Here is an 8,047-nt window from a genome sequence, read left to right as displayed (position 1 = left end):
TTGGTGTTTCCTTAAGGATTTGGTGTTGCTGTATTTGTCATTGATTGGGTGTCAGCTATAGTAGGCTGAATTCAGGTAAGAATTCTCAGTGTTTCTAGATAAGGAGGCCTTTCTTGAACAGGTACTCCTGCACCTGTGGGGGGTTTTTCCTTATATTCACATACTTTGCTTAGTTCTCGGTCTTGGGTGTTTCTGTTTTTGTCACAGTAAGTGGAAAAGGGGAATACTCAGTTCTAGAGGTGTATTCCTTAATCCATTTCCTTTTCAATCCCAGTGTTATTGGAAGAGTGGAAGTGAAAGACTGCTTTGGTGTGGGGGAGGTAGTTTTAACGGGGTGAGATGGAAAACACCTGGGTGAGATAGAATATACCTGGGTGAGACAGAAAACACCTGGGTGTGTACTGAAGTAGCTGGAACCAGGTTATTTGAGAAGTTCCTGTAGCCTGAAATAGACTTTACTGACCTCTCCCGAGCAGGTAAAATGAAATATCCAACTAGGAGGCGCGTGAAAAGCAATAATTTAAGAATAACAGACCCCTTTTGCATGGGTAAAACTGGGCACGGTCCTTTCCAGAACGACGATGGATACAGAGAGGAAGCAGCGCTTCCCATCTCCCGCTCCACCATCCTGGGCCGGGGGAGCGGTCGCAGTGCAGGGGCGGCTGCGGGGCCGCTCCGGGGCTGTCCGGGAGCTCATCGCGGCTGAGCTCTCCCCTCGTCCATCCCGGCCGGGCTCTCCCCTCGTCCATCCCGGCCGGGCTCTCCCCTCGTCCATCCCTGCCGGGCTCTCCCCTCGTCCATCCCGGCCGGGCTCTCCCCTCGTCCATCCCGGCCGGGCTCTCCCCTCGTCCATCCCGGCCGGGCTCTCCCCTCGCCCATCCCGGCCGGGCTCTCCCTCGCCCATCCCGGCCGAGCTCTCCCTCGCCCCGGGCTCCGGGCGGGCGCGGCCCGGGGGTCGGCGGGGGCGGAGCGGGGCGGAGCGCGGCTCCGGGCGCTGCGGGCAGGAGGGAGGGCCGGCCCTGCGGCCGGTGACTTCATGGGAAGGAGGCGGCGGGAGGTGGGTGTCGCTTTCCGTGTGCCGGTGCCTCTGCAGGGCGGGCGCGGGGCCGGGCCACAGCGCGGACGGGGGGCGGCAGCGCCGGGCCGGCTCCCCCTTCCCCTCCGGCCGGAGGAAGATGGAGCTCGGGTAGCGCGGGGTGCGGGAGGAGCAGCGGGAGCAGGTAAGGGCTGTTCTCCCTCCTCCCGCCCGCGGGGCCGGGCCGTGTCCCCTCGCAGGTGGCACAGGCGGGCCCGGCCGTGCCCTTGCCCGGGGCTGCCCGGCCGCGGGAGCGCCCAGGGGAGCTCGGACAGCCGGAGGGCAAAGCCCTCGGCCGGGCCGGGGAGCGCAGAGCCGGCGCTCGGAGCCGCCTCCCGCCCCGTGCCCGGGGCTGCGGGAGCTCTGCCGGCTCTGCCCCCGCCCCGTCTCCCCCGGCTCATTGATGAGCTCCAGGAAGGGTTTCTGCATTGCAGACTCTCGCCGGAGCTCCGCTCCTGCATTTGCGGCGTTATCCTGCTCAAGGAGCCTGTTCCTGGCCGGGTGTTTCGGGGCTGCTCGGGCAAGAGGCCGATTTGGGCAGGTGGGATGTCCTTCTGTGTTTCTTGGACCGTGTCCGGACATTCGGGGGATTGACCTCATTCCAGTAACTATTAGATGTGCGTATAATATTTGTTCTCTTTCTGAAAGAGCTACAAAAGAGTATCGGTCTGGATTTGTGTGATTAACGATCATTTGAAGTTCACGGGGTGCAGTGAGATATAACGTGCATATAAAACATAATGCAGTGAGGCACACGACCTTACATAATCTAAATTTAAAAAGCTCCCTACCCCTACGCTTACCTTGGAGGTTGTAGGAATATGTCTGTTCTAAGCTTGTTCAGTACCTATCTGACATAAAGATGCAGAGCCCCCCGTGAACCAGTGCTGAAAATAAAAGGATAAATTGTTGACTACTTTTGCTGTAGTTGTGTCACAGTAAGTTCCCCATCGCTGGGCAGTGTCGCACACACACAGTGATGGTTACTGGGCACACACAGCTCCGGCAGCAGGAGGGAATGGCCTCTTCTGCTGTCCCTTGGTTGCGCCTTTAAACTGACCAGCTATAACGTAACACTGGCACATTGTAATAAACTCCAGGCTTCTCTCCCTAGGCCTGAATAGTGCTGCAGTTTCTAGCATGTAGATATACATATAATGTGAGCAGAAAGAAACCTTTCACACTTTTCATTTGACCTTCAGAGTCTCAGACAAATAAATACTTGAAACTGATGATCAGGGCAAGTGTTTTGGAATGGACTGGTTTAAAATACGTTGCTGGACGTGAACGTATACAACTCACATCACATCTAGGGTGACACACAGTCAGTGTTCTGAGCTCTGTATCCAAAGGAAACTAATGTCTGATAAATTTGGCCCACATTTTAATTTAACTCAGTCCTTACAGGTGACATTGACTTTAATAAAGGTTGCTGTGGCACAGATTTAAATTACAGTATATTAAGCTTCTGGAGTTGAAACTGCTGTTGTTAGGAAAAGTGTTGTTATTTACAATCTGTTATTAAAATAGGAGTGTGCTAGCTCTTGGGGCTGGATGTGGCTCTGTTTTCTGCTGTTGGTGTGAATTGACTAAATGGTCTCCTTTCTGTGGATGGAGGCCAGATTTTTCCCGGTGTGACTGTGCTGCTCACACAGGGGCAAGCTGGACTTTTCCCATTTGAACCTGGAATATAGATGAATGTCAGTGCCTGCCATCCTCTGGGAAACTTTCTCTTCCAGACCTGTATGCGTGTGCCTAGGCTGTACCACTGAGGGGGGTGTGGAGCACAGCACCAGTGTGGGCTGTGTGTGCCCACACAGCCATAATCACCATGTGACAGGGGAGAAATGATGCTTTGGGATCCTGTTCTCTTGTGATACTACATTTTTGTGGCTGCACTTTTACAAGAAACTCAGTCATCTTTGGGCCAACTTAATTCATGTACAATACAACAACAGTTAAGAGTATGAGGCTGGGTAGGAATCAGGTCTAATAGACTCCTTTTGGTGTATGTATAGGGCAAAAATAACTGATTGCTTAATCATAATGCATCTATTTTTGAAAAAGCTATTTTCCTGCAAATGGATTCTAGAAGATTTTAGTCTTGGTTCATCAATACAAATTCGTATAGTGGTGATGGTGGCTGGATGTTACAGACTCCAAGTAAGCATGGGATGAGCAGGTAGGAAGGTACTTGGTCCTTCCCTGGTAAGCCTCCCTCTGCACCTTTCCTTGTCCCTGGCACATCTCCCTTATTGTCACGTTGGCAGACTCAGCAAAAAGGCCATTGAGTGAAGGGAACTCCAGGTAAGGAATTTTGTAGAGCTGAGTACATGCAGGCTGTGAACGCTGACTGATGCTACCAATGCAACCATTGTGCTAATTGTTGCCATAGCTGCCCTTTATGTTACTTATTAAAGAATTAGAGACTATGGTTTAATCAGCCAAAGCACTATATATAGAGCATCTAATTTAAATTAAAACTATATGTTTTGAATATAATCTCTGTGGTGTTTTTGCTCACTTAGAGTTTTGTATGAGTTTAATGGTGTCGTATCTATGTTATTTCAGGGAAGAAATGGGGTTTTTTTATTAAATTTGTTATATACTGCATAGACACATATGAACTTTAAAAATGTGTATATCATCTGGCTGTTACATATTGTTATTTAACTTCTTCTTGCCTTTAGACATAGTAACCTTCTGTGGTCTTTACAGGAGGAGAACAGTGGAACTATTCCCACATAGTTATGTATGGGAGAGAGGATTGGAGTGGAGAGAAGGAAAGGACTAAGGGAACTGGCAGAATGTTTGTTTCCAGACAATCTAGACCTCATATCTTGCAGTGTTTAATGAAGTCTCCTTCTCTTTAATATATTCTGCATTCCAAAAACATAATGAAATCTGAATTTCCTTTTGACTTGAATTTCATATGATATCTTGGGATTCATATTAAGCAAAAATTAAACATAAACTTTTAATTAAGCAGATGGCAAGCTTAAAATATCAAGTGCAACTGTTATTAAATTGAGGACTGAAAGCAGAAAAGGCTTTGTTGTTGTTGTTTTTGAAGATTTTGTATTCTACTGGTTCATTTATCATTGATATGCACTGCACAGGCATGCAAATGAATTCAGAGATGTTAAGACAAAAGCATAGAGCTAAACAGTATGTGGATCTTCTGAACAAATGAATCAGGTTACCCTCATGAAAAAGCTGGCAGATATTAACCTGGTCTGAAAATTCAGCAGTGTAGGCTTATGCAAGAGGAGAAGTTTACCAGTTGAGGTGTGATACAAATGTGTGCAGGTGTCCTGTTGCATCTTCCTGTATTTCTGTGTCATTGATTTCCTAAGACAAAGCACGGCACAAAACTGAGAAGTCAGGTGTCCCCAGATAAGATGGCAGAACTGTCCTCAAATCCTTGGTAGTAACTGATTTTCTTTGGAATGCAGGTTAGTATATACATCTGAATGTAGCAGCACAACTGTTTCACTGTCAGATATTTTGTAGACTCTGTTTAGTTGTCCTTCCCTAACTACTGACCCAAGGGAGGAAAAATTGTAAATCTAACAAGTATGGAGGTACTGAAGATATGAAAGACTTGAGTTACATTTCTGTTTTCATGTTGTTTCTCATCATAACTGCTTCTGTGATTGTTTCTGAGTATTTCTGGGTTTAAGTCGTTTAAAAAGAGAAAGCTGCTTGTGATCTATTTCAAGTCTCATTCTCAGTTTACTTAAGTTTCTTGTTGTTCTTCTTGAGGTCAGTGCTGTCTACTTTAGGGTACTGTTATACCAGTGATTTTTAGTCCGTAGTGTTTTACTGCAGAATATTATTGACATTATCTGTATTTATTTAATATCTCTTGGATGGACCTTTGGAAAAGCTTTAGGCTTGAAATACAGAGTTCAACTTGCTTGTTAGCTTTTATTAAAAGGATTTATAAATTCATGTATTATTTTAGAGTATCTCAGCCATTTGAAATACATTGGCTATGAATTTGGTCTAAGTCTGAAAATGTATTTTATAGAAGACGTGAAGGATTGCTATTGCTGGAAATATTTCTCAATACTCAGGGTTTTTTTTCAGAACGAGCATATCTGCAAACACTTCATGGTACATTTAGTAAAATTAGAATGCTTCCTCTTGTATATTGAAAATTTCATTGTTCGGAACACTGAGTTGTGCTGCTCTCTGATCGTGGTTTCAGTCTTGTGTGCGATGCTTCAGTGTGGCCTGTACAGAGTACAAAGTATGGGGTTTTTTGTCCAAAGCTATTTTTACCTCTCAAGTGTTTTGCAGATACTCAGTTCTCTACAGTGACTTTTTTCACTTGTACATTCTTTCAGGATCTGCTGAGTAATCATTTACATTGAGTAGTTAATCAAAAAAGGGGCAAAACCCATTTAGAAACTGAGCAAGCTGTGAAAGAATTTTGATTCTAATTTTGGTCACAATGGTTATATTTCCACTATTGTTTTCAGAATTAGAGTAAGGAACACTGAAAACTTGTTCTTTAATTAGATACTTGAAATATCACATTTCTAATCCTGATGTCTGCTGACATTATGGCCTGTGTCACAGGGAAGTTTACACAGTGGGTACTGCTGTGTGTGGCCAGGAGATGGAATACTGGGCTGGTATCAGAAATGTGTTCCAATGCCTTTGATTAAAATGGCAAGCTGCCATGGTGATAGTGCCATAGAAACTGGGGAAATAATCATTGCCTATTAGCAAAACTGAATGAAAAAATTCTTCTCTATTTTTCTATCTTTTATGTTTCAGCACCTTAGCAGGAATGAAACTCTGCTGATGTTATATCCCTGACTGAAAAAAATCTGGAACAAATTCCTTTGCTCTGTATTACCCTGCAGACCAGGCTGAGGTTATGTATTGGTGCTGCCAAAACATTAAATGTATGGATGACTTCCGCTCTCAAGGGCACTGGAGCAGAGACCTCTCTTGCAGCACTGATGTTTGTTGTTAAGTTACTTTACTCTCTTCTACTGTAATTACTTTCTGAATAGTGCAGTAAATATCATTTCCTTTAAAAGCACTCCAGCAAAGAAAGGCTATGACTGTGTCCCACAGCCAAAGTCTGCACAGACACAGCAAGTAATGAAAGAACCTGAATTTGGGAGCCTGACATTGCAAAGGGTTTTGTCTGTCCTGAACTGCACAAATCATGAGTCCAAGAGTGCCAAATAAGATCATAGAGCAGCAGTATCTGTACTGGCTTAGCTCTTCCCATCTCTTGAGGTCTATTCAACAAGAAACAAAAGTGCAAGACAGTCCCTCACTTGGACTGCTCTGTCTCTTGGCTGGAATGAGTCATTTCTCTATTACTGGTTAGTGACTCTGTAGGGTATTTACACCCCACTGGAAACTGCTAAGCAAGGACATGAAGGAAGTGAACCCAGATATATCTGGATATGTCTGTCTAGGTATACGCTCATTAAATTTCTGTGCAAACGCTTACATTGCCATTAAAGTTCCTGAGGTAGTGCAAAGGAGCTTTAATCCTGTGTTAAATAGCTCCGAGATCTGTGTAAAGGACAGGTTTTCAATGGTGGTAAACCTGAGTTTATTGGTTGGATTGGCCCTGGACTAAGCAGCAGACAGTAGAAGTAAACACAGCCTATTGGGCTATCACTAGGTACAGATATGACAGCACACTCTCTCTAATCAGAGTAACGTACTTATCTGAGAACAGAACCCAGAGCAAATACAAGGCACTGCAGATGGATGTGTCAGGAACACTTAGTCTCAGGTCTGCCAGCCCTTAACAGAAACCTGCCCATCTCTTACCTGAGAATATTAAATATCCCAGTTAGCTCTAAGTCCTGAGCTGTTACATTGTTGATTCCAGGGAAGAGAACATACAGGTGTATTAAATAACGCTGCGGTAATGGGAAGAGATTGTGTTAGTGTAAAGAAAGTATTGATTTAGCAAACTATAATTAAGTGTGAAGCAATGAAATCACCTCCATGTCTCTCTAAATAACTCTTTACATCTTTGTCTCTAGAAGACTACAAGTGGTTTAAAGGAAAGGCAGAGTATAAAGGGAAGGCACATTTCTGGAAACAGAAAGAATGCCAGAAGACACAACACTTAGATAAAGTTCGTATGTGGGAAAGATATAGGGAGTGTGGTAACCTCAGTTGGGCAGGTGAGTAAGAGCTGGAGACAAGCTTCCCTTCAGCACAAATTAACAGAAGCAACATAAAGTGGAGCAGCCTCCGATAGAAGATCAGAAAGATACTGTTAATGAAGCCAGGTTGAGACAGTGTTTGCACTTTACTAAATTGAGGATGTTTGCTTTTAAGAAATAGCCCTTGAAAAGTGGTGTGGTTTTTCATTAACCCCGACTATTGGTAATGTCTGAGCATTTAGAAGCTGAGGATTAAATTCAGGGATTATGAGGTTAATCTGAAAATTCAGAATTTAAATGCATCTCAGCTGTTGCGATATTTCTTTATATCAATTTCAGTGTTTCATGTTTGGTTTTTCAATAATCATAAAAACAAGGCTTGAAATAAGACTATGGGAAGGCACATCAATGCCAACACGTTTAGGGGGAAGCTCCAGGTTGGGGTGACAGTTTGCCACAAAGATCTGAGGTTCTATGAGTTACTCTCACAGCTTCTTATCATGTGTATTTTGATATCACAGGAGGCAGGGGAAGAAACCAGAGAATCTAATATTGGACTTTATTCAGTGTCTTTTCTGTGTTGAAAGGCCTGTGTGAAGGACTGAATTTTTGAGCTGTGTGGTTGGGGGTGTCTTAGTGGCTGAGGAACACTGTGGAAGCTCAGTGTTTCTTAGCAATAGACAGGCTATTCCTTCAGGCTTCTTTATATGAATGTATATAAACCTCAGCTATACAGAACTCACATCTATGTCTATAATTGAAGTTTTCTTAGATGTTTGTGTTATGGTTCTGTTCATTGCTAATCACTTCAAGACAG

The 8,047-nt window shown here is 44.4% G+C and overlaps 1 protein-coding gene across 7 annotated transcripts in view; it reads left to right on the top strand.

The window, feature by feature from the left end:
• The first annotated feature begins 1,035 nt into the window (after positions 1-1,035).
• OTUD7A (OTU deubiquitinase 7A) overlaps positions 1,036-8,047 on the top strand; it is a 129,246-nt gene continuing 122,234 nt past the window's right edge. For 4 of the 7 annotated variants that reach the window (XM_039383761.1, XM_027740850.2, XM_027740851.2 and 1 more), the window contains exon 1: positions 1,100-1,220. The gene's annotated coding sequence lies outside the window, so the exon portion shown is untranslated. Of the gene's footprint in view, positions 1,058-1,099; positions 1,221-1,509; positions 1,617-1,672; positions 1,693-8,047 lie in introns of those variants that run through there. The other 3 variants (XM_027740847.2, XM_027740848.2, XM_027740849.2) reach the window with 3 other exon arrangements.

This window comes from Pipra filicauda, unplaced genomic scaffold (genome assembly GCF_003945595.2).
Source record: "Pipra filicauda isolate LSUMZ 115617 unplaced genomic scaffold, ASM394559v2 scaffold324_size1259732_pilon, whole genome shotgun sequence".
In the NCBI taxonomy this organism is placed as follows: Eukaryota; Metazoa; Chordata; class Aves; order Passeriformes; family Pipridae; genus Pipra; species Pipra filicauda.
This window is presented reverse-complemented; position numbering and strand designations above follow the sequence as displayed.